The sequence below is a fragment of the Heterodontus francisci genome, chromosome 4, assembly GCF_036365525.1.
Source record: "Heterodontus francisci isolate sHetFra1 chromosome 4, sHetFra1.hap1, whole genome shotgun sequence".
In the NCBI taxonomy this organism is placed as follows: domain Eukaryota; kingdom Metazoa; phylum Chordata; class Chondrichthyes; order Heterodontiformes; family Heterodontidae; genus Heterodontus; species Heterodontus francisci.
The window spans coordinates 14,621,622-14,636,194 of record NC_090374.1 but is presented as its reverse complement, the minus strand read 5'-3'; the positions used below and the strand labels follow the sequence as shown (position 1 = coordinate 14,636,194).

General features: G+C 47.1%; 1 protein-coding gene across 5 annotated transcripts in view; it reads left to right on the top strand.

Annotated features, from left to right (window-relative positions):
• Positions 1-14,573, top strand: part of tesk1b (testis associated actin remodelling kinase 1b) — a 177,051-nt gene that overhangs the window by 22,967 nt on the left and 139,511 nt on the right. The window contains exon 1 of one of the 5 annotated variants that reach the window (XM_068029187.1): positions 3,516-3,578. The exons of the other annotated variants lie outside the window; for them this stretch is intronic. The gene's annotated coding sequence lies outside the window, so the exon portion shown is untranslated. Of the gene's footprint in view, positions 1-3,515; positions 3,579-14,573 lie in introns of those variants that run through there. 5 annotated transcript variants of the gene reach the window in all.

Genomic DNA, 14,573 nt, shown 5'->3' with positions numbered 1-14,573 from the left:
TGGAATCAAAAACACAATTTCTAAATTTGCAGATGACACCAAGTTGGGGGAATAGTCAATACTGAGGAGGACTGAAGAGGACTGCTACAAATTACAGGAGAACATTAATAAGAGTTGCAGACAGTGCAAATAATTGGCAAATGAATTCAACACAGATAAATGTGAAGTAGTACATTTTGGTAGGAAGAACAAGGAGTTCATTTATTACTTGGAAAGTGTGAGTCTAAAAGGAAGAAGAACAAAGAGTACGAATGCACCAATCACTAAAAGTTGTGCCACAGGTTAGCCAGGAAATAAAAGCAAACCAAGCACTAGGTTCTATTTCTAGAGGGATAGGACTGAAAAGTAGGAAAGTTATCCTAAACCTGTACTGAACCTTGGTTAGACAACATTTCGAGTGCAATTCTGCTGGCCATATATAAGGGATATCGAGGCACTGGAGAGGGCGCAGAGAAGATTTGCTAGGGTGATACCAGAAGTGTGTGGGTAAACACATATCAGGGCAGGATGAACAGGCTGGATCTCTTCTCTTGAAAAAAGGCTGAGGGGTGACCTAATAGAGCTCATTAAAATTAGGAAAGGTTTTGATAGAGTGGCTACAGAGAGAATGTTTTCACTTGTGGGGAACAGCAAAACTACACTCCATCAATATAAGATAGTCACCAAGAAATCCAATAGGGAATTCAGAAGAAACTTCTATAACCAGAGAATGGTGAAAATGTGGAACCCGCTACCACAGGGATTGGTTGAAGCAAATAGTATAGATGCATTTAAGGGGAAGCAAGACAAGCATATGAAGGAAAAGAGAATACAGGGTTATAATGATCGATTTAGATGAGGACAGATGGGAGGAGGCTTGAGTGGAACTTAAAAACCTCAATCAAATAACCCCTTAACCTTCTGTATTGTATCTGTCTATATAAAGAATAATGAGATAATAAGGAAAGTCAGCATGGTTTCAGAAGCAGTAGGTCCTGGCTTACGGGGTAGATTTTAATATCCCGTGGGTTTCCAGTGAGATAGCCAATGGCTTGCAGGGGATTGATACCTTGGCAGCTTTGACCACAGGACATCCCGACTGCCACGGTGGGCTCCGAACTATTCTTTGGATTGTTAGTGTATTTTAATGTTTTTTTCTATCCTGCCTGAGCAGTGTGTCTGGCCTGTGCCTCACTGAGAGAAGTGGGATGCAGGTTCACATGCTGCTTTCAATGTACGCAACTTCTCGTGACTTTTTTAATTTCATTCATGGGATGTGGGTGTCACTGGCTAGGCCAGCATTTATTGCCCATCACTAATTGCCCTTGAGAAGGTGGTGGTGAGCTGCCTTCTTGAACCGCTGCAGTCCTTGGGGCTTGGGTATATCCACAGTGCTGTTAGGAAGGGAGTTCCAGGATTTTGACCCAGCAACAGTGAAGGAATGGCGATATAGTTCTAAGTCAGGATGGTGTGTGGCTTGGAGGGGAACTTGCAGGTGGTGATGTTCCCATGTATTTGCTGCCCTTGTCCTTCTAGTTGGTAGAGGTCGCGGGTTTGGAAGGTGCTGTCTAAGGAGCCTTGGTGCATTGCCGCAGTGCATCTTGTAGATGGTACACACTGCTGCCACTGTGCGTCGGTGGTGGAGGGAGTGAATGTTTGTAGATGGTGTGCCAATCAAGTGGGCTGCTTTGTCCTGGATGGTGTCGAGCTTCTTGAGTGTTGTTGGAGCTGCACCCATCCAGGCAAGTGGAGACTATTCCATCACACTCCTGACTTGTGCTTTGTAGATGGTGGACAGGCTTTGGGGTGTCTGGAGGTGAGTTACTCGCCTCAGGATTCCCAGCCTCTGACCTGCTCTTGTAGCCACGGTATTTATTTGGTGACTCCAGTTCAGTTTCTGATCAATGGTAACTCCCAGGATGCTGATAGTGGGGGCTTCAGCAATCATAATGCCTACATTAGTCTTAGTTATTACTACATTGATGTTTGTGGGATTTTTTTGTGCACAAATTAGCTGCTACACTACAACAGTAACTACACTTCAAAAAGTACCCAATTGGCTGTAATGCACTTTGGGACATGATGAGGCCGTGAAAGGCACTGTGAAAATGCAAAATCCTGGAACGCCCTTTCTAACAGCACTGTGTGTGAACCTACACCTACTGCAGCGATTTCAAGGAGGTAGCTCACCACCACCTTCTCAAGGGCAATTAGGGATAGGCAACAAATGTTAGTCTTGCTAACATCCCATCCTCTGGATGAAGAAAAAATATCTTTTCTCTTTTTCTATTACACAGCTGCTGGGGCTGGGAGGAGGAATGTTCTGTGATGGTCTGTGTGAACATGTGTCCTCTCCTGATGTATCAGACATGGTGTGGGGAGACGCTCTGTTGATGCGTCAAGGCCACGAAGGGGGCAGTGATATGATGTGGAACTCTGTGTCAGATTATCTGGACAAGACTAAAGAATACGAACCTCTGGTCTTACTGTATGTTCCGCAATTTAAAGAGTGACAGCTGCCTTATTAACCCTTTCAGTCCTGTATATATACTTTATGAACATTAACCCTCTCAGTCCTGTCTATATGATGTGGTGTAGGCTGATAGTGCTTGGGATATATTAATCTGTGTAATATATTGGAGCAGATGATTCACATGAGCCTCTGCTGGGCTGAACTCTAAATGAGGGTTGAGGGACTTCAATTATGTGGATAGATTGGAGAAGTTGGGGCAGTTATCCTTGGAGAAGGTTAAGAGGAGATTTGGTAGAGGTATTCAAAATCTTGGGGGGGTTTAGACAAGAGTAGATAGGGAGAAACTGTTCCCATTGGCAGAAGGATCGAGAACCCGAGGTCACTGATTTAAGGCTATTAGCAAAAGAACCAAAGGTGACATGAGGAAAAACTTTTTTCATGTAGCAAGTGGTTAGGATCTGGGATGCACTGCCTGAGAGTGTGATGGAGGCAGATTCAATCGTGGCTTTCATAAAGGAAATTGGATAAACCTGAAGGGAGAAAATTTGCAAGGGAAAGGGTGAGGGAATGGGACTAGCTAAATTGCTCTTGCAGAGAGCCAGCCTGGGCTCAATGGGCTGAATGGCCACCATCTGTGCTGTAACCATTCTATGATTCTGTTGAATGATGGTACAGGCTTGAGGGGCTGAATGGCCTCCTCCTGTTTCTATCTTCCTATTCTATATAGATGCAACTCCAAAAAAAAATCTTACCATTCTGTATAACAATCCCCTTCATCCCTGGTCACATCCCAGTGAAGCAAGCCTGCACCTTTCAATGGGATTCTAAAAACTGTCTAATACTCAAATTGTGTCCTAACTAACGTCTTGTACATTATCCCTTTCCTGTTGTATGCTATGCATCTGGATACAAAACCACACGTTCCTTCTGCCTTTTTTATCATCTCCTTGTGTGACCAACTTGAATGACTTCATAGTACAACAAGTTCCTGCCTTGAGCTGTGTTGACAGAGTAAATAAGGAGAAACTGTTTCCACTGGCGGGAGAGTCAGTCACCAGAGGACACAGCTTTAAGGTCATTGGATAAAGAACCAGAAGGGAGATGAGGGGAGTTTTTTTTTCACACAGTGAGTTATGATCTGGAATGCACTGCCTGAAAGTGTGGTGTAAGCAGATTTAATAATAACTTTTAAAAGGGAACTGGATATGCAGTTGTAAAGCAAAAATTTGCAGAACTATGGGGAAAGAGCAGTTGGGGGAGTGGGATTAATTTGAAGAATATGCTGATAGGGTTATATGAAGAGGGGTGGTGAGAGGCTCATATGGAGCAGAAACCAAGCACAGACCTGTTGGCTGAATAGCTTGTTTCTGTGCTGTGAGTTCTTTGTAATTGATTCTTTCAAAAAGGTGGCAGGGCAAAATGGGCCAAATGTGATTCTGTGCTGATCCTCTGCTCCATTTGAAATCTTACCATTCAAAGTATATTTCTGTTCACTGGTCTTACTTTACATTTTCTACACTGAACTGCACCTGCCACTTATCTGCCCATCAGTGGCCTCTTGCAGTCATTCATAATCGTCTAAATAATTTTCTGACCTCCTTGTACGGATCACAGTTAGGCACGGCAGTAACAGGAACAGACGCCTCATGGGTTTGACCTGAGAGTAGAAAAGGTAGAAAGAACTTGCATTTGTGTCGAGCGTTTCATGACCTCGGGACATCCCAGAGTGCTTTACAGTCACTGAAGTACTTTTGACATCTAGTCAAGGTCGTAATGCAAGGAACGCAGCAGCCAATTTGTGCACAGCAAGCTCCCACAAACAGCAATGTGATAATGACCAGATCATCTGTTTCTGTGATGTTGGTTGAGGATAAATATTGGCCAGGACACCATGGAGAACTCCCCTGCCCTTCTTCAGATAGTGTCGAGGGATCTTTTACATTCACCTGAGAGGGTAGACGAGGCTTGGTTTAATGTCTGACAGGCAGTGCTCCCTCAGTACTGCACTGGAGTCTCAGCCTAGATTATCTGCTCACTGACAGATGACATATTTTCACAGTTAAATGCCCACTTCAGGAATATGGCTCTGTGGTTGGTGGCCTCTCCCATTGGTTTCTAGGAGCTGACACTGTCAGAGAGTCTGGCACGTAGACGCTGGGCAAGGTTTCCCACAGCCAATGTCCCCTTGTTAGAAATGTTGCAGGAACCATCTTTTCACTCCTCCCAATTCTGGCCTTTTGCTCATGAACAACTTTGATCACTCTGCCCTTGGCAGCCATGCCTCCAGTTGTCTCAGCCCAAATTCCCACCCTAAATTTCACCATCTCTCTACCCCTCTCTCCTCCTTTAAGGTGTTCCTTAAAACCTACTTCTTTGATCAAGCTTTTGGTCACCTGCCCTAATATCTCCTTATGTGGCTTGGTCAAATTTTGTTGGATAATCGCTCCTGTGAAGCACATTTGGATGTTTTACTACTTTAAAGGCAATATATACATGCAATTTTTATTGTATCCTTTAAACCATTGACAATCTGCATCAACATTAAGCTTAGGTTATGTTGTTAGCAAAGTATTGATCAAGTCTGTTCCCCTGATGGGTTCAGTATTGACTAATTTAAAGGAAAAATGTGCAGGGTTACGGGAAGAAGGCGGGGGAATGGAACTGAGGGCATTGCTCTTTTGGAGAGCCAGTGCAGACACAATGGACCGAATGGCCTCCTTCTGCACTGTAACAATTCTATGATTCTGTGATTCTGTAATGTCGACAGAGGATTTTACTCTGCTCTCATTTCAGACATGTTCAATTTGGACTCCTGTTCTCTGGCTATGCTCAAAGTTTAAATACTTTGCATTGTACTTTCGATTTATATCACAAAGTCTGGAACAGTTATAAAAGCAGTAAATCGTTCCATAAAATACATTTTTAATCATTAGGCTGAGCATCAACCATGTTTACAGGGACGTTACACCACAATTGAAATCATTAAAAGTATAGTTATTTAATATCTAGATTCTGCCTGATCAACTCTTACACCCATACATGCACAAGTGCATACGTGTTATGTTTGATTCGTGTGCGTTTGTGTATGAGCTCGAATATGCATAAGTGTGTTTGCATGTCTGTATGAATGCAGGTTGAGTCTGTATGCATGCGTGTGTGTATGTTTGCATGTGCGTGTCTTCTCTTCTCTTTGGCTTCCTTATCTCGAGAGACAATGGATACGCGCCTGGAGGTGGTCAGTGGTTTGTGAAGCAGCGCCTGGAGTGGCTATAAAAGCCAATTCTAGAGTGACAGACTCTTCCACAGATGATGCAGATAAAATTGGTTGTCAGGGCTGTTACGCAGTTGGCTCTCTCCTTGCACTTCTGTCTTGTTTCCTGCCAAAAGCTGTCTCTTCGACTCGCCACTCTTTAGCCCCGCCTTTATGGCTGTCCGCCAGCTCTGGTGATCACTGGCAACTGACTCCCACGACTTGTGGTCAATGTCACAGGACTTCATGTCGCGTTTGCAGATGTCTTTAAAGCGGAGACATGGACGGCCGGTGAGTCTGATACCAGTGACGAGCTCGCTGTACAATGTGTCCTTGGGGATCCTGCCATCTTCCATGCGGCTCACATGGCCAAGCCATCTCAAGCGCCGCTGGCTCGGTAGGGTGTATATGCTGGGGATGTTGGCCACCTCGAGGACTTCTGCATTGGAGATACGGTCCTGTCACCTGATGCCAAGTATTCTCTGGAAGCAGCGAAGATGGAATGAATTGAGACGTCGCTCTTGGCTGACATACATTGTCCAGGCCTCGCTGCTGTAGAGCAATGTACTGAGGACACAGGCTTGATACACTTGGACTTTTGTGTTCCGTGTCAGTGCGCCATTTTCCCACACTCTCTTGGCCAGTCAGGACATAGCAGTGGACACCTTTCCCATGCGCTGCATCGAGAGACAGGTTACTGGTGATAGTTGAGCCTAGGTAGGTGAACTCTTGAACCACTTCCAGAGCGTGGTCGCCGATATTGATGGATGGAGCATTTCTGACGTCCTGTCCCATGATGTTCATTTTCTTGAGGCTGATGGTTAGGCCAAATTCGCTGCAGGCAGCTGCAAACCTGTCGATGAGTCTCTGCAGACACTCTTCAGTGTGAGATGTTAAAGCAGCATCGTCGGCAAAGAGGAGTTCCCTGATGAGGACCTTCCGTACTTTGGTCTTCGCTGTAAGACTGGCAAGGTTGAACAACCTACCATCTGATCTCGTGTGGAGGAAAATTCCTTCTTCTGAAGACTTGGACGCATGTGAGAGCAGCAGGGAGAAGAAGATCCCAAACAGTGTAGGTGCGAGAACACAGCCTTGCTTCACGCCACTCAGGATAGGAAAAGGGTCTGATGAGGCGCCACTAGGCTGAATTGTGCCTTTCATATTGTCATGTGTGTGTGTGTATGTTTGCATGTGTGTGTATTTGTATGTAAATACACGTCTGTGTGTGCAGGTATACATGTGTATAAGTATGTTTGCATGTGTGTGTTCCTTTGCACCTGTACGTGTATGACCATGTGTACGACTTAGAGGTAGGTAGAATCGGGCATTGTTGTGAGTTTCTCCCGTACACTCTGCGGAAATCTGCTGTCTAAATTTGCATATTAAGATTGGCAACATTGATGAGACATTGGAGGACACCTGGGACTCAAGGAACCCATTCCTTAGTAGGAGCCAGAACCTGACACCCATCCCCCTGTGAGTGCCTCTACTAGCCCTGTGTCCCCCAGTGAGAGCCGGAACCCGTCCCCCAGTGAAAGTTGTCAGGAGGGGAGGGGGAGGGAGAGGTTAATTTTTTTTATTAATAGTCAATTATGCTGATGAAGGATGAGATCCCCTAATGTGGAAACATACAGTCAGTATTCTTCATATCCTCCAGCCCTTTGTCAGATAGCCGCTGATTAATTTATGGAGGGATGTTAAATTTTTAAATATTTTGCCGATGGAATATTGCCTCTGCGATTGTTTTTGAGCTCAGAGCCATACCGTCCTTGCCTCAGCTGTGACCTGCAGCGAGGCAGAGCTCGGATTAGGCAGATGGCCTGCGAATCCTCTCCATTCAGGGGTTGGGCAGTTGTTCAGAGATAAGGGGCCTGGGTCTCGGTTTAATTAGGGCTCAGCTCATTCTACAAATGGACCTGCTTTATAATAAAAAGGTGGAGAGTGTAATGATACTTTCTGTGAATGTTTAGAATGTTGAAGAAGAAAGAGAGAGAGAGAGAGAACTTGCATTTATATAGTGCCTTTCTCAACCCCAGGATGTCCCAAAGTGCGCACACCCAATGAAATACGTTTTGAAGTGTTGTAATGGAGGAAACGTGGAAGCCAAGTTATGCACAGCAAGATCCCACAAACAGCACTGTGATAATGACCAGATGAACTGTTTTTGTGATGTTGGTTGAGACAGACACATTGGCCAGGAGACCGAGAAGAACGCCCCTGTTCATGGGACGTGAGCAGCCACACTTTCCCTTGAGAAGGTGGTTGTGAGCCACCTTCTTGAACTGCTGCAGTCCTTGTGGATTGCAGTTTTTTTTGTAGCAGTTTTTTTGATATAACTGTGTGGCTTGCTCGGCCATTTCAGAGGGCAGTTAAGAGTCAACCACATTGCTGTGGGTCCAGAGTCACATGTAGGCCAGACCAGGTAAGGACGACAGGTCTCCTTCCCGAAAGGACATTAATGAACCAGATGGGTTTTCCAATAATTCAGCAGAGTCCAGTAACGTAATCACTATGCTACCGTCTCATCTTGATTGACCTGGGATCCTTTGCGTCTACATGAGAGAAGATGTGGGGCCTTGGTTTAACTTCTTATCTGAAAGGCAGCACCTCTGACAGTGCAGCACTTCCGCAGTCAGCCTAGATCAGGGGTCAGCAACATTTTTTCTGAAGAGCCTTTTTAAATAAATTTGCCAGAAATAAAAGCTATTGGGAGACGCAAAGCAAAATTTTGGCATTTCTAAACTAAACACTTGGAAGTGGGGGGGGGGGGGGGAAAGGAGGAAGGTGGAGGGGGATGGGAAGGGGAGAGGAAAGATGGAGTGGATGCAGAAAGGGAGGAGGAGGGTGGAGGGGGATGAGGAAGGGGAGAAGGGTGGAGGAGGATGGGGAAGGGGAGCAGGAAGTTGGAGGGGGAAGGGAAGGAGTAAGGTGGAAGGGGATGGGGAAAGAGAGGAGGAAGTTGGAGGGGATTGGGGAATGGAAGGAGGAGGGCGATGGGAAGGGGAAAAGGAAGGGGAGGAGGTGGGGAAGAGGTGGAGGAAAATGGAAGGGGATGCGGAAGGGGAGAAGGAAGGTGAAGGGGGATGGGGAAAGAGAGGAGGAAGGTGGAGGGGGATGGCGAAAGAGGAGGGGGTGCGGAAGGGGAGGAGAAAAATGGAAGGTATTGGCAAAGGGAGCAGGAAGTTGGAGGGGGATGGGAAGAGGAAGAGGAAGGTGGGGGGCGACAGGGAAAGAGTAGAGGAGGGGATGGGGATGGGGAAGGAGGGGAGAGGGATGGGGATGGGGAAGGAGAGGAGGGGGATGGGGATGGGGAAGGAGAGGAGGGGGATGGGGATGGGGAAGGAGAGGAGGAGGTTGGGGAAGGAGGGGGTTGGGGTTCGAGGGGAGGGGGAAGGGGAGGGGGATGGGGAAGGAGGGGAGGGGGGTGGGGATGGTGAAGGGGAAGGAGGGGAGGGGGATGGGGAAGGAGGGGAGGGGGGTGGGGATGGTGAAGGGGAAGGAGAGGATGGGGACGGGGAAGGGGGCATGGGGATGGAGAGGAGGAGGGGGATGGGGATGGAGAGGAGGAGGGGGATGGGGATGGAGAGGAGGATGGGGAAGGAGAGGAGGGGGAGGGGGAAGGAGGGAGGGGGAGGGGGAAGGAGGGAGTGGGAGGGGGAAGGGGGGAGGGGGATGGGGGAGGGGGAGGGGGATGGAGAAGGAGGGGAGGGGGAGGGGGATGGAGAAGGAGGGGAGGGGGAGGGGGATCTGGAAGGAGGGGAGGGGGAGGGGGATCTGGAAGGAGGGCAGGGGAAGGAGGAGGGGGAGGGGGATGGGGAAGGGGAGGAGGGGGATGGGGAAGGGGAGCAGGGGGATGGGGAAGGAGAGGAGGGGGATGGTGATGGGGGGCGTTGGGGATGGGGAAGGAGAGAATGGCTGTTTGTGCCTGATTGCTGAAAAAACAACATTTGAAGTAACCCTTTGGCCAAAACCGACAGTTATTTGTGTAATTTCCCAGAGGTCGTTGAGAAATTCAGTTGAATTTTTAAAAATTAATTCATGGGATGTGGGCGTCGCTGTCTAGGCCTGCATTTTATTGCTCATCCCTAATTGCCCTTGAGAAAGTGGTAGCTGGCAGTTAGTTCCTTTGTTCTCCCTACTTTGTCTGGTCTCCTACAGGAGTGCATCATCCCCAGGACAAGATGGCAGGCAATTATTTAATGTGCTGAGCACTCTCACCGCTGAGTCAGAAGGTGGGTTCAAGCCCCACACCAGATACTCGAGTACATAATCCAGGTTGACCCACCCAGTGCAGTACTGAAGGAGTGCTGCATTGTTGGAGGTGCCATGAAGTTCTTAGCTGAACATCTCGTCAGACAGACGGCACCTACGATAGTGCAGTACTCCCTCAGTACTGCACTGGGAGCGCCAGCCTAGTTACTGGGCTCAAGTCTCTCGAGTGGGACTTGGCACAGTTTTCTGTTTCGGAGCCAGAGTCTTCCTAATTGACCCATGCTTTGTTTAAAAAAAACAGAGCAGTTTCTTGGTGGGAAGTAAAATGGGAATCAGGTGACATTTTGCATTCAAAATTCGCAAAGAAAGACAAAACTGGCATTTATATAGTTCCTATCACAACCTCAGAACAGGCGACGGCACGTTGCAGCCAATGAAGTGCAGTCACTGTTGTAATGTAGAAAACACAGCAGCAAATTTGCACACAGCAAGATCCCACAAACAACAATGTGATAATGACCGGATAATCTGTTTTTTTTTAGTGATGCTGATTCAGGACACTGGGGGAAATTCCTCTGCTCTCCTCTGAAATGGGACCATGAGATCTTTTATATCTCAGAGGGAAGGGGAAGGAGGAGGGGGGAAATGAAGCATTTATTAATTTGGTTTGTTTTGGTTTGACCTTGTAGTGTTTTTATTGACTTGCGGAGGATGGAAGTGGGGGAGGGGAGTGCGATGCCAGCAGGCAGGCAGCTAGCTCTGTGGTGCAGTGTACAAACCAGTATAAATCAAGGAGTGAGCGAGGAGCATGCCTAAGTGACGTAGTTGCCAGGGAGTGGGTTTGAGGCGGGGGTGCGGGGGTGCGATAGATGTTTGTGGAACACTGCCCGGTCCAATGTATTGTTAAGTGCTTCTACAAAAAAGGAAAGACAGCAGTGTTGCTGGAGGCTCACCGAGGAACCCTAGAGCTGCAAGCATTTCATAGTTGTAGTTTAATTGTTTTGTTTTAAAAATGCCCATATTCACTCACACTGACTCACACACACATATGCATTCACACTCTTGCATGCACTCATACTCAATCTCACACACACTCATAAGCACACAATCTCATACACTCTCACGCTGCACCACAGACACACCCACACATACTCTAGCTCTCTCTCTCTCCCACACATACACACTCCATCTCTCTCTCTCGCTCTCTCTTTCTCACACACAGACACACTCGCACACACATGTACTCATACTCTTGCATGCACTCACACTCCTTCATCTGCAGTCTTCCAAAATGATTTACCAGCCCACTTCAGTTCAGGAATGCAGCCTCCGTTTACTAGGGAGTGAGTCTTTTAGAAGAGCTGGCTGGCTGTACCATGTGGTTTGTGAACAATGCTACTTGGCCCCCCTACTGAGCACAGAGGCAGCCAGCAGCGTTGGAAGAAGGAAGTAGCGCGGGACCTGGTCAGCCGAGCACTACAGTCATACAGATGAGGTGAGTGCTGCCCAACTCAATCTGAATGGGTGCAGGCATTGTTTGAACCTGACCCCTGTGCTCAAAAAAAGGGGTAAACCAATTTTTAGCCCCTAGACTTAATAGTGGACCAGAACGAAAAATACACCTATCAGGATATTGAATACTTAGTAGTGATAAAAAGGATAAGGAGTTGGAGTGAACGTATTGGTTAAAGAAGGCAGGCTGGCTATTACAGAGGGTTGATGGAGGCAAGGAAGAGTCAATTCTTGAAAAATTGGGGCTTTTACAGATTATGAAGTGATATAATAGAATTATGAGTGGATATGAAGGTAGTTAAGAAGCAGAGTGTTTGCAGAAGTTGAAGGATCAAGAATGAGGGGCCTCTGAGACCAGATTTAGAACAGTGATCGGGAGAAACTTCTTCACACACACAGTTGTGAGGCAGTGGAATTCAGCTGCCAGGGTTAGTGGTTGAGGCACAAGCTATATTGGTATTGAAGAGGAAAAAGGATTGACTGATGAGAAATTATTTTTCTTAGAGGGTCATGAGTCTTTGGAACTTTCTTCCTCAAAAGGCGGTGGATATTTTTGAGTCTTTGGATATTTTTAAGGAAAGGGTAGATAGATTCTTGATCAGCAAGGGGGTGAAGGTTATTGGGGGTAGGTGGGAATGTGGAGTTGAGGTTGCATTCAGATCAGCCATGATCTTGTTGAATGGCAGAGCAGACTCGAGATGCTGAGTGGCCTACTCCTGCTCCTAATTCATATGATTGGAGGCCAAACTAGCAGTTTTATCAAAAAATCTAAGAAGGACCAAGGGGAAAAAAAAAGGAAAAATTCGCAGGAAAAAAAACAGTACAGACAAGATGGGCCAAATGGCCTCCTCTGTGCTGTAAATTTCTATATTCTATGCTTATCGTCATGTAGGACTGTATTGATTCCCTACTTCAAGACTCCCTTCTTACTGACCAGCAGCGCAGTCAAGTCATAATCCAGTGACTTCTCCCCAGAAATATCAGGCCCTGGTAAACCTCTCTGTGTATCTCTGTCAGATACAGGGCCTGAGCAGATCACTGGACAAAGTGGAGGCTGGACCAGAGCAGAGGGCATTGAAGCTGTGGTGTGTGCAGGTGTGGATGTCCTTATGGCTGCAGGAGTGTGTATGTGGATGGGTAAGTGGGTGGGATATACAGGGGTTGGAGTGTGTGGGTGTGGGGTGTGAAGGGGTGGTGTGTGCACGGGTGGGTGCGGGGTGTGCGGTATTGGATGTTTGTGTGCCTACAGGTGTGTATGGGTGTGGGGTGTGCAGGTGTGAGTGTGCAAGCGTGCGGTTGTGTGTTATGAAGCAAATATAAAAAGAAATGACTTCTTGTTAAAGGTAAATATTTATGCTGTGTCTTTACCCAAGCGACACTGTTTGTGGTTTCACTTCTGTTGATATCGTCAGTACCAGGCAGTGCTTCCTGAGGTTCTCAAACACTCTTTGTACCTTGTCCATACCAGTGGTTATCAGGAAAGATAAGGGCCCACCTTTGGGTTTTAGTTTTGTCAGTACCTGGAACCAGGTTTATTCAGCAGTCTCTTTGGCCTCCTTATCTCGAGAGACAATGGGTAAGCGCCTGGAGGTGGTCAGTGGTTTGTGGAGCAGCGCCTGGAGTAGCTATAAAGGACAATTCTAGAGTGACAGACTCTTCCACAGGTGCTGCAGAAAAATTTGTTTGTCGGGGCTGTTGCACAGTTGGCTCTCCCCTTGCGCCTCTGTCGTTTTTCCTGCCAACTACTAAGTCTCTTCGACTCGCCACACACGCCTTTATGGCTGTCCGCCAGCTCTGGCAAACGCTGGCAACTGACTCCCACGACTTGTGATCAATGTCACAGGACTTCATGTCGCGTTTGCAGACGTCTTTAAAGCGGAGACATGGACGGACGGTGGGTCTGATACTAGTGGCGAGCTCGCTGTACAATGTGTCTTTGGGGATCCTGCCATCTTCCATGCGGCTCACATGGCCAAGCCATCTCAAGCGCCGCTGACTCAGTAGTGTGTATAAGCTGGGGATGTTGGCCGCCTCGAGGACTTCTGTGTTGGAGATATGGTCCTGCCACCTGATGCCAAGTATTCTCCGGAGGCAGCAAAGATGGAATGAATTGAGACGTCGCTCTTGGCTGACATACGTTGTCCAGGCCTCGCTGCCATAGAGCAAGGTACTGAGGACACAGGCTTGATACACTCGGACTTTCAGCAGTACAGTAATGGAAAGGGAATGGGCTGAAACAACTGAAGTAGGGCAAGAGAGCCTCCAAACCCTGCTCTGGCCAGCTCTGGGCTCCTCTTCAAGGGGCAATGAAAACCCCTGGATGAATAACCAGTAATTTGGCTCAGGTTGGTTGGCGGGGCGGGGGAAATGGGGGTGTAGGTGGTCATGTGGGAGGGGCAACATGTGACGCCAGCTTCTGTTTCTTCCCCCTCGCACAGCTGCCATTGTTTTATTGATTCACAGGATGTTGGTTTTGCTGGCAAGGCCAGCATTATTACTCATCCCAAATTGCAACTTATCAGCCCAAGCCTGAATGTTGTCCAGGTCTTGTTGCATGCAGACACGGGCTGCTTTAGTATCTCAGGAGTTGTGAATGATACTGAACACTGTGCAATCATCAGCAAACATCCCCACATCTGACCTTATGATGGAGGGAAGGTTGTTGATGAAGGAGCCCTAGGAACTAAATAATAGAGGGAAGGGATTGTATAATAGGAGATATGGTAAATCAGAGGGAAACAATCAGGTAATAGAGCAGGGTAGCGATTTGGGTAATGATAACCAGAGTGCGGCAGGAAGGGACAGAGTGTTCAAACTTAAGAGTGCACAAGCAGATAAGACCAGACATTGCAGAAATAGTAAAACAACAAAGTTAAAGGCTCGATATCTGAATGCATGCAGCATTCGTAACAAAATGGATGAATTGTTAGCACAGATAGAAAAAAAAATGTATGACCTGATAGTCATTACAGAGACATGGTGGCAAGGTGACCAAGGCTGGGACCTGAATATTGAAAGGTATTTGACATTTCAAAAAGACAGGAAGCTAGGAAAAGATGTTGGGGTAGCCCTATTAATTAAGGATGTCATTAGTACAGTAGCGAGAGATGACCTTAGTTTGGAAGAACAAGATGAAGAATCAGCGAT